The sequence below is a fragment of the Notothenia rossii genome (genome assembly GCF_949606895.1).
Source record: "Notothenia rossii genome assembly, chromosome: 4".
Classification (NCBI taxonomy): domain Eukaryota; kingdom Metazoa; phylum Chordata; class Actinopteri; order Perciformes; family Nototheniidae; genus Notothenia; species Notothenia rossii.
In genome coordinates, this window is record NC_136902.1 from 43,477,454 (window position 1) to 43,489,848 (window position 12,395).

Below are 12,395 nucleotides of genomic sequence, written 5' to 3' on the forward strand. Positions count from 1 at the left end.
ACACTAACTAAGCTACTCTACACTCTAACTAACCACACAAGTTTAACCCCAGAACAGAGAGCAAGTAGCGAGAGGCATCTGTCCACATACAGAGCCTCCAGAATGATGATTGTCCCCAAGCTTTGTAGTCATCTCCAGCAGGTGTGCGCCGGCTGTGCGCTGCGATTGGAGTGCGTCGGGCCCGGCGTGCTCCAATCGCAATCTTCAGGAGGCGGACCAGGAGATGGGAGCCAATACCGGGAGGGCAACCGCACAGCTCATTTACATAGAACACACAGCTGAAAACACTCAGACGACCAGGAAGGCAGCAGCCGTAACAACAGGTATAGACAGAGAGAAGGAAGAAGTAAGATGTCCCCCGACAAACTAAGCCTATATCAGCAAAACTAGGGGCTGAATCTAATCAGCCCTAACTATAAGCTTTATCAAAAAGGAAGGTCTTAAGCGCACTCTTAAAAACGGATAGGGTGTCTGCCGTCCGAACACAAACTGGAAGCTGATTCCACAAAAGTGGAGCTTGATAAGAAAAGGCTCTGGCTCCCATTGTACTTTTAGAGACTCTAGGAACAACCAACAACCCTGCATTCTTGGAACGCAATGCCCTAGTAGGACAATAGGGTATAATGAGTTCTTTAAGGTAAGATGGCGCCTGCCCATTAAGGGCTTTGTAGGCGAGAAGAAGAATTTTAAATTCTATCCTGTGTTCTATAGGGAGCCAGTGTAAGGCAGCCAGAACAGGAGTAATGTGGTCCCTTTTCCTAACTCTGGTTAGTACACGAGCTGCAGCATTTTGAATCAGCTGAAGCGACTTGACTGACTTCTTGGTACACCCTGATAATAAGGAGTTACAATAATCCAGCATTGAAGTAACAAATGCATAGACTAGTTTCTCTGCATCGTTTTGAGGCAAGATATGCCTGATTTTTGCAATGTTACGTAGATGGAAGTAGGCGGTCCATGAAATTGATTTTATGTGGGTGTTAAAGGATAAATCCTGATCAAATATAACACCAAGATTCCTTACAGTCTCACTGGAGGCCAAATTAATGCCATCCATAGTCAATATATCTTTAGATAATTTGTTTCGTAGATTCTTCGGGCCAAGTACAATAACTTCAGTTTTGGTCGTGTTTAACATCAAAACATTTAAGGTCATCCACGTTTTTAAGTCCTTGAGGCAGTCTTGAATTTTATTTAGATGATTGATTTCATCAGGCTTGATTGATAAATATAGTTGAGTATCATCCGCATAACAATGAAAGTTTACAGAATGATTCCTTATAATATTGCCTAACGGAAGCATATATAGGGTGAACAAAATAGGTCCAAGCACTGAGCCCTGTGGCACTCCATGGTTAACTTTGGTTTGCATGGAAGATTCATCGTTGACACGTACAAACTGAGAGCGTTCAGATAGATAGGACCTAAACCAGCCTAAAGCAGTTCCCTGTATGCCAACTAAGTGCTCTAGTCTTTGCAATAGGATATCATGGTCGATAGTATCAAATGCAGCACTAAGATCGAGCAAGACAAGAATAGAGACAAGTCCCTTGTCAGAGGCTATTAGAATGTCATTTGTGACTTTAACCAGAGCTGTCTCTGTGCTATGTTGTGTTCTAAAGCCAGACTGAAAATCTTCAAATAAATCATAGTTTTTTAAGTAATCACACAGCTGTTTTGCAACTGCTTTCTCAAGAATTTTTGAGAGGAACGGAAGATTAGAAATAGGTCTATAGTTGGCTAAAACCTCTGGATCGAGGTTGTGCTTTTTAAGAAGCGGTTTTATCACTGCTACTTTGAATGATTGTGGAACATAGCCTGATAATAAAGACATATTCATAATATTTAATAAAGAAGTGCTAATTAATGGAAAAACTTATTTTAACAGCTTAGTTGGAATCGGGTCTAAGATACACGTTGATGGTTTAGAAGAGAGAATCATTGAATTTAATTGTTCAAGGTTTATGGCTGAAAAGCATTCTAGTTTACTATCTAGTGTAATATTAGAACTTACGTTTCCGGGAGCTGTTGATAACACTATCAGTGTTTCCCCTACCATTGTCTTGGCGGGGCGCTGCGCCCTGCCAACGGAGCCCCGCGCCCTGCCTGAAAATTCAAGGTGTTTTTTTTGTTGTTTTTTTTAATTTACATTTTGTTTTTTTATTATTTAAAAAAAAATATATATATATATAGCACCAAATTGCAACTGAAGTAATATATCTACGGTCACTTTCACATTGAACATGTGCTCTTTTATTAAATAAACTAAACGCCTATGTTATTTATCCAATGTGCATGTTTCAGTGTCCACAGCCTTGCGTATTCACATTCTCCCTCCGCTCTGTTTCTGAAGGGCGGGGCTCCCCCCCCCCCACACACACACACACACGAGAATGCACACACTCACAATCAGAGACAAGAGCGGAGGAAAGGAGGAGAACAACAGCTCTGCAGTCTGCCCGTTTGTGTGTCCCCCCAGTTTCAATTTTGTTTATTATTATTTTTTAACCGCAAGCCGTTATCGTCACAGGAGAAGGACACACACAGCCTGCCCAGGTGGACGCGCGCGAACGCGACAACGAACGTAGCGTGCGCATTCTAAAAATAGCTCACAGATGGTGAGCAGGTACCGCGGTTTTGAACTACAGTATTGAATTTGACAGAAAACAACAATCAAACGCCAGCAGAAGAATAGTCTAATGAGTTGGGTGAAAAAAAAGACAGGAGATGTGAGTTGGTTTATTCAGTAAATTAGCTCAGGATAATTGGATGTTCTGTCACTTGTTGATGTGAGGCTAATGCAGGATTTGCTAGCTTGATGCTACCGACATTTAGCGGCAGTGACTCAACAAATTGCCACTTAAAATGTATCGTCAGCAATGTATGACAAGCAGACTGCTTGTTTAATGTTAGACTCGCACCAATAGCTCAATATGATCATAACACGATTGCTTTCATATCAGAGATCAGATGAGGTGGAGCTGCGTCCAGCAATAGAGGATGAGGCAGAGAGAAGCAGCAGCAGCACAGGGTTGCAGCAGGTATGTTATATGCTGTAGTCAGGTGATTTAAATGTATCAATGAAAGGAAGAAGTGTAGGCTACATGATAAGAAGGGAATACAGTTTGAATTAAAGTAATAAAGTACAGAGTAACACTGTACTTTATTACTTTTTAATGTACAAATACTTTGTTACTGTACGATATCAATAACAATAATCCACAGCCCCTCTCTCTGCTCCAAAGGATAAAAAAAATCTGGGTGCCCCGAATTTTTTTTTCGAGGTACCCGAGCAGCACCCTGCCAAGGCAGTAAACCTAGGGGAAACACTGACTATACTGGTCAAAGGCAAGAGGTCATTGATTTTGTTTCTAAGAGTAACAATTTTATCGTTAAAAAAGCACATAAAATCATTACTACTGAGTGCTATGGGAATAGAAGGCTCAGTCGAGCTGTGGCTCTCTGTCAGCCTGGCTTCAGTGCTGAAAAGAAATCTTGCATTATTCTTATTCTCATCTATTAATGAAGAGTAGTATGCTGCTCTCGCTTTACGCAGTGCTTTCTTATATTCATTGAGAGTAATATGCCAAATTAAACGAGATTCTTCAAGTTTAGTGGAACGCCATATCCTTTCAAGTTGTCTCGACTTTTGCTTTATTTTGCGGGTTTCGGCATTATGCCATGGAGCTAATCTATGTTGTTTTATTTTCTTCTTTTTCAAAGGAGCAACAGAGTCTAATTTTATTTGCAGCGCATCTGTAGCACTATCAACAACATGATCAATTTGGGGTGGTGTACATTTTGTATAAGTTTCCTCCCCTACATGCAGACATGCTATCGAGTTAAGTATTGGTGGAATCTCTTCCTTAAATTTGGCTATAGCACTAACAGATAGGTTTCTGCTGCAGGAGCTTTTGGCTAATGCTTTGTAGTCTAGTAACAGTACGTCAAAAGTTACTAAGAAATGGTCGGATAAAGCAGGATTATGCGGTTCGACTAATAGTTGCTCAATTTCAATACCATAAGTCAGAACAAGGTCAAGAGTGTGATTATAGCAGTGGGTTGGTTTATTTACACTCTGACAGAAACCAACCGAATCTAATATAGAGTTAAGGCTATTTTTATCATCGTCAACATGAATATTAAAGTCACCTACGATAATTACTTTATCTGTTTTAAGTACCAAAGCTGATAAAAACTCAGAGAATTCTGATAAGAATTCTGAATAAGGACCTGGTCCACGGTACACTGTAACAAATAAGATTGGCTGCAAAGTTTTCCAGGTCGGATGCGTAAGACTGAAAATGAGGCTTTCAAAGGAGGTATAATTTAATTTTTGTTTAGTATTGATAAGTAAACTTGAGTCAAAGATTGCTGCAACTCCACCTCCTCGGCCCGTGCCTCGGGCAATATGAGTATTGATATGGCTGGGTGGAGTGGCCTCATTTATGCTGACATATTCTTCATGTCTCAACCAAGTTTCAGTGAGACAGCATATATCAATATTATAATCTGATATTAAATCATTTACCAGTATTGCTTTAGATGCTAGAGATCTTATGTGTAAGAGACCACATTTAATCTTCCTGTTTTGTTGCACTGTAGTAGTTGTTACATTTACTTTTATTAGGTTATTATGTATGACACCTCTATTAGGTTTTACCTTAAATTGTCCTTGGGCAGACACACACACCGTTAATATTGGGTATTTTATTGGGTTCGGGATTCCTATGGATGACTGCCTAGGAGAGAGCGCAGAGAAGCGTGTAAGACTGCGACTCTGCCTCCTGGTCTCAACTCCAGTTTGTCATGGATTAAGTCCACAAAGCCCTGAAATGTTTGCCGAAATGAGATTTGCACCTTCCAAAGTAGGATGAATGCCGTCTCTCTTAATCAGACCAGGTTTTCCCCAGAAGGCTGTCCAATTATTCACGAAGCCCACATTGTTTGCTGGGCACCACCAAGACAACCAGCGCTGAAATGATGACATGCGGCTATACATGTCATCATTGATCAGATTGGGGAGGGGACCAGAGAAGATTACGGTGTCCGACATTGTTTTAGCATAACTACACACCGACGCCACATTAAGTTTGGTGCATTCTGATTGGCGTAAACGAACATCATTACCACCGACGTGAATAACAATCCTACTGTATTTACGTTTATTTTTAGCCAGCAGTCTAAGATGGGCCTCAACGTCGCCCGCTCTGGCCCCCGGAATGCATGTGACTGTGGACGCTTCGGTCTCTAAATTCACGTGTCTCATAATAGAGCTACCAATAACCAGAGTTGGCTTCTCAGCGGGTGTCTCGCTGAGTGGGGAATATCTGTTAGATACGTGAACGGGTTGGTGGGGACCTGCGGGTTTCGCGTTATGCCCCTTCTGAACAGTCACCCATTCTCCCTGCTGCTCGGGAGTTGCCGGGGGACGGCTAAGAGGAGCTACCTTTTGCCGGTCCGCACCGGCTAACATGGGCTTTACTGTAGCTGTGTTATTTTCTAAGATGCGGAGCCGGGCTTCTATGGCTATGATTCCCGCCTCCAACCTAACAACTATACTACATTTAACACATGTATCGGTACCAGTAAAGGAGGTAGGGGAGTAACCAAACATGAGACAGTTAGAGCAGGAAATAGCACCCGAGGGTGGGGAAAGAGCCATGGCTAGCTATCAAGCTAAAGTAGCTACCGTTAGCAAACCCGAAAAGAGTGTAGGCAACTGTGGAGTTACAGTCGCTAAGAGAAGGAGAGTTTGTGAGTGCTTAAGCTGTAGTAACGTGTGATTACAACGTCAGGCAGTTGCCGTAATCAAGAGTTTTAAAACGATCGATTAAGTTAAGATAATAAGCTATCAGCAACAGAACAGGCACACGGGATACCCGGAGATGACAACAACAACCGGAAGTTACAACATGCTTACCGCAATAGTGGTCCGTGTAGAAACAGTGTTCACAAACATGTTTAACGAGCTCAGGTTCACTTTGACTTTTTTTTTACATGGGCATGGTTATTTTTTTATGGGTTAGGGATGCCAGCGATTATTAGATTTTTCGAATATTTGTAAAAGTCTCCATAATCAAAAATTATTTTTAAAATTCGATTTTATTTATATATATTTTTATTATTATTTATGTTTTTCTTTTTTTCCTGACTTAGTTTCAATTTGGCGGCGAATAATCGATTAATATTCGCCAGGGCTGTCCGATTTTGATCATGGTCAGTTTCTGGCATCCCTAATATGGGTCCATTTAACTCTCACATTCAGATATCTGAATAAGCTACATTTAGCTTTGAAACATGTCAGCAAGCTATAACCTATGTCATTTCAGGTTCAAAGTTCTGCATTAACAGCACTTCAGATGTAAAGCTGGTGTTACAGGGGAATTTTTAAATGACTGTTCGAACACGGCTCAAAGTCAGAGACTCTGGTAAGCTTAATGAAAGTGCTTTTAAGGGCCTCTTTATTAATACTAACTCTTTCCAGGTCTTGATTGTCTTTCAAGCACTATATTAATATGGGCTGGTTTTGATTCTATGACATTCTTGGTTTTACCATTTATTCAAAAATGTATATGATATTTCATTTATTTTACTTTTGGAAACCATAGTCACATAATTATGTATTTTCCATACCATGAAGTTCCAAAATAAAATATAAAACACCAAAATGCAGGTTTTTTTGTAAGATATAATTAGAAAAAATGTACATTGAAGCTCTGATTCTAGGAATTGCCACTGGCCTGAACTATGTTACTTCTGGTTAAGAAATAATGTTTTACTAAAACTGGGTGCCTGCAAGTACAAACACCATCTAACATCAGTTTGAAAAAATGTGTTATGCCTTTACAGATTTAAATACAAGGGTGACAACAACTTTGCTTAACACATTACATGAAGTGCTGTAATCGTGCACTAGTCTGTACTTCTCCCATAAACTTAATTAAGAAATTAGGATTCTTTTTAAAAAGTAAATGAGGGCGACTGTTGGAAAGTATAAATCAATTAAGTAATTTAACAATTTGTATAAAAAGATTAAGATCAGGGATTATTTACACACTTTTTTACGATAACTGACATCTGCAAGAGAAAAAAACTTACCAGTAAATGTGTCGAGTCATAAACCTTGTTTATACTGCGGTTCTTTTGCTGCATGGCCTTCCACTCCTTTGCAACCTTTTCTTTTTGCTTTGCAAGTTTCTCCTTATAGGGTTGGATGGCACCACATTGCCTGCATTTCTTACTGGCTACTCCGATGCTCTGTTTGCATGTCTGGAACACTTTTTGAGTAGGCATCTGTAACAGAAACACAGATAATGTTTACAGGATTCATGTATTTATTATATCGTGAAAAATCTTGTTAAAACAATGAACTCATGTTTTTTAATCTTTTAGATAGGATGAACAAAAATCACAAGAGTAAGGAAAACAATGTTATACAGAGTCAGTCACATGTTTAAAGTGACTGTTATGGACAACCCTAATCTGTCAATATCTGGTTGATCCAAAAGTTGATGGTCCATCATCACAGAACTAATACTAAAATCATCATTACCAGGGGTGTATTACTAATTCTATAAGTTCCGCATGCGTGCACGCGCAGTTGTGGCTCGTTTTGAAGCTTATGTAACTACTGTCAATTAACACTCCAGCCAGAATCAACAAAGAATGGTCGTTTATTAAGTCTGCATTATTGAATAAATGTGTGATTCTTACAGTAAATGCTGGACACAGCTGCTTGATAGTTTATAAAGGTCCTTCACTGATCACTTAACTAACTCCCTCCTGCTGAGGTACAAAGGTTACTATATACAAAGTGTGCACATTTATTTAGTATCCTATCCATGTGAATATGTTTTAAGTGGGGGTGGGCCTCACGTCCACTAGGGGGGTCCTGAGGCCCCCAGGAAGTTAAATGCATCAATTTTGCACTTTGAGGGCAAAATTAACTAAATCTACAGATACATCTGTCAACACCCATATGAAACTTAACTGTATACATTTCAATAATTTAAAAAAATTATAAGAATATGAATAATACTTTTTTTGATTTATCTTTGTGCATATGTAACTATTTACTCTTTTTTTTTTTCAATGTATTTGTTGTATGTCCAATAGTATGAATTGTAATGTTTTCATCGATGTTTTACATTCATTCGATTTTGTTTAGGGTGCTGCGTGACGTTGAACCTACAACCTGCAACGTGTGACCTATGAACCTGTATGCTACCGAAGGATCTATTGAAACTAATAACTTGAGGCCTGTTTCCGACTCCTACGTGGAACATTACAATAATATAAAAGTGTGCCTTGGAAATATGTGTTTCCATATATGGTGACCAAACTGTTTCAGACCCACTGAGATAACTTAAGACTAAAGTTAACTGTGTAAACATTACATTACCTACATTAGCCTCTCAGCCTATCCGTTATCATAGCTAGCTAGCACCAGATGCTAACAACCATCCACGTTTTAGGTGCCGGAGCATTACACCCCTGATGACTCTTCACTTAATACATAAATAGTATTTAATATAGTTATAAAGAATGTGACGTGTGATAACATTTGGATCAACCGCATGAACCGATGGATCACATAACTTCCATGCTCACGTTAACGTTAGCTGATTCTACTTTTTGCTAATTTAACTTTGCTATCATTATTCCTAGGTAAACATAGTAATCTTAGTCACTGTACTAGACGACAAAATAAAACACCATAATACATATCCCAAAATAAATATCCTTTTGATATCTGACTACTCACCTTTATTAATTAGCTTGTCTGTAGGAAATAAATGGATGTTGTCAGTGATGCAGTGACGAGTCCAAAAAACCCTGGTGAGTTAGCATTTTACCACTTCCGGTTCCCTCGCCTCAGAGATCTCAAAAATTCGGAAAGTCGGACAGCTCGGAGTGTTCTTCTTCTTCTTCTTCTTCTTCTTCTTCTTCTTCTTCTTCTTCTTCTTCTTCTTCTTGGCTCGTCGCACTTTTATTGATGCGCAAGGTTAAAGTTCACGGGATTACAATCAGCCAGGAGTTACTAAATTTAAAACGTGACAATAAACTGCTGCTGTTAATTAATTAATGGGTCGGAAAACATTTAAACAAAAAATCAAAGTCATTTATAGCCTTGGCAGGCTCTGTGGTCGCACTTCTCCACTCTGCTCTACGCGCACCTGGTCCTCTCCTCCAGATGAGTGACGTATCGGGCCTCCCTCATTTATTTGTCCGGTTGCCGTTGGCTCCCCTCCACTTAGCAAGTCCTCGTCGTCCTCTCCATCTCCTCCAACAGATAATGTCCCTCCTGTCTGTTTTTCCTCTCCCGCTACTCCATCGCTATCAGAAACAGACGGCCTACTTGGCTCCGAGTCCCCGTGGCCGGCACCGCTGCCGCTCGGTACAGAACTCATCTGTCCTTCCTCCTCATCCTGGCCTACAGGTTTAAAATAACCTGTAAGCTTCGACATGTTTTGTAATAGCTGCTTGTCTCGAAACTCCTTTTCCCTCAACAATTTCCTTTTCCGAGCGCCACTCTCAAACCTTTTCTTCTCCGACATTTTCTCCTAAACAACCTTCATCTGTCACTCAATCACTCGCAATTTGAATAAGTCACATGTGAAACATATTCTCATTCTGATTGGCTGTTAAGTGGTGCCCACTGACTGTTACGGAGTCATAATCTTTGAGAAAAATCTCTGGAATCCATCGATCTGATTGATTAGCGGAGCCAATGATCAAAATAGTATGGAGGGAATATCTTTTCGTTTGGATTACTGGTCTGAGGGAAGCTCACGAGTGTGTGTGTGTGTGTGTATACGTGTGTGTTTGTGTATTTTTGCGTTTGTGTGTATCGTGTTTGTTTGCCGGGGGAAACACTCACGAGAAACACCGGTTGTTGTTATGCCTGCTGTGACGTTAAATTACTCCGTTCTCCGCTTGTAATTATGCCGTTACAAGCTTCAAAGTTGTATTTATCATCTGAATTTGCCGAAACAAGTTTAATATTCTGAAAGCCAAGACTTTGTTTATTCGAAATCAGATGAAAACAAATCTATGATTACTATGTGCCTTACATCAATAATTTCAGCGGAGGGAGGGGAAGCGGCGCTGTGGAAGAGCAGAGTGGCGAGGCAGAGCTGTCTTCCTCCCTTTACAAGCTTCAAAAATGTATTTATCGTGTGATTTTGGAAATAAAAGTGTCATATTCTGAAAGCCAAGACTTTGTTTATTTAAACAAATTTTAAAACACCCGAAATAAAAAATATATATATTTGAATTCTTTTTTTTATTCTTTTTTTTTAGTTGGCTCATGATAGGCCCCCGATCTCCGTAGGCCCCTGGGCTTTAGCCCAGGTCAGCCCGTGCATTAAGGTGGCCCTGAGTTGGAGGACTTGTTGTTTTAACCAGTTGTTCTATATTCACCTTGCATGTGGCTTGTATCCTGGATTACAGTGGGGCAAAAAAGTATTTAGTCAGCCACCAATTGTGCAAGTTCTCCCACTTAAAAAGATGAGAGAGGCCTGTAATTTTCATCCAAGGTACACTTCAACTATGAGAGACAGAATGGGGGGAAAGAATCCAGGAAATCACATTGTAGCATTTTTAATGAATTCATTGGTAAATTCCTCGGTAAAATAAGTATTTGGTCACCTACAAACAAACAAGATTTCTGGCTCTCACAGACCTGTAACTTCTTCTTTAAGAGCCTCCTCTGTCCTCCACTTGTTAACTGTATTAATGGCACCTGTTTGAACTCGTTATCAGTATAAAAGACACCTGTCCACAACCTCAAACAGTCACACTCCAAACTCCACTATGGCCAAGACCAAAGAGCTGTCAAAGGACACCAGAAACAAAATTGTAGACCTGCACCAGGCTGGGAAGACTGAATCTGCAATAGGTAAGCACACCTTCATCTAGGCTGCACTGTTGTACGTGTCCTGACTTGTAGTGGTTCTCTCCTCTATCTACACTCTTCTTGTCATCTTTGTAAAATGATATCAGACTGGTAATTGACACAGCCATGACTTCTAGTGAAATTCAGTGTGGCTCAAATGAAAAGCTTTGTTAAAATATGCAAGTGCGCGAAAGTCAGTTGAAACGATCTTAAGTTGGCGTGACGTTGAAGTCGTGCGACCCTGCTGCTGTACTGGCTTGTAGTTCGTTTATAGCATAACGTTAGCATTTTGCTTCTGCCGACTAGATTTATTTTTCAAAAATTATAAAAGTAGGGTTGACATGTGGATATTATCCGGCTGAACAAAACGTGATCCATCTCTTAAATATGTGTCAACCACAGATCTTATTTCGAGCTATTTTCCAAAATCCTATGGAGAAATTGCATTGCGTTTTAGACGAAGGAACCGGAAGGAGTTTACTTCCGGGTTTAAGGACGCGTCACTGCGGCTCTCTATTGGAATAATAAATAGAAGGCTGGATGTCATCTTCATATCTCTGATTTGATGAACAACAACAACAACCAAAGGCTTTATAACACACATACAAATACTAGGCACCCAAGCTTATATAAAAAATACTGTATATAATTGATCATTCATTTATGATTCATCTTGGATTTATCCATCTAATAATTGAACATTTTCATTTAAATCATGTTAAAATGTTGCATAGAAACCTGTTAGCTAATGGCATCAATCTACTGTGTTATTCAAAGATTATGTAAAATACAAACAATGTGTTAAGAATGAAAAAGTTTGACATAATTATAAAAATAATAGTTATATAATATTACTGGATCTCTTAATCTATGCTTTGTGTCCTTCCCTTCACACAGGTACACCCTTAGGGCCCCATTCTGACGGCCATTTTGGCTGCAGGTTAGCTGTTAGAGGCTGGTGACAGCAGAGGCTGAAGTGAATAGTCAAAGATAACTATTTTTATGAGAACATAGCAGTCTCTGGTAAAAATAAATTACATTTTTGGGTGATTGGGCTCTTTAGCTTAAAAATGAAAGAAAAGTATAAACATACCCTTTGTATTTTAAATGTCATTTTCTATTTCTGCCTTTGGTTCATTAAGTGTTAATATTACAAGGATGGTAAGAGGGATTGACATACTTTGCTTTGCTTTATTGCATGATATACCTCTCTGTGAACATCCAAGTGAAATTTGGTGACATTCTGGTCATTATTTCCAGATATACATGGGATAAGGCCAACAGGCCCCCATTCAAAACCTGGTTGTGCTTTGTTCTCGGGTAGGGGTATCTCGAAAACTAAAGCTATTTTGGGGGGTTTGTTCCTCTACTATTTATAATCCTGTACATTGTAAATTGCAAAATGTAGTTTTCCACCTAAAGATTTTGGTTGTATGTGTCATGTGACACAAACAAATAATAATGCCTGGGACTTCAACAAAACCCATCCATTTCA

At 39.5% G+C, this 12,395-nt stretch overlaps 1 protein-coding gene across 2 annotated transcripts in view; it reads right to left on the reverse strand.

The window, feature by feature from the left end:
• Positions 1-9,667, reverse strand: part of LOC307036450 (uncharacterized protein) — a 28,344-nt gene extending 18,677 nt beyond the window's left edge. For both annotated transcript variants that reach the window (XR_013807353.1, XM_079676800.1), the window contains exons 1-2: positions 8,768-9,667; positions 7,102-7,296 (exon numbers count right to left, since the gene is read on the reverse strand). The gene's annotated coding sequence lies outside the window, so the exon portion shown is untranslated. The remainder of the gene's footprint in view (positions 1-7,101; positions 7,297-8,767) is intronic.
• Between the last annotated feature and the right edge of the window lie 2,728 nt (positions 9,668-12,395).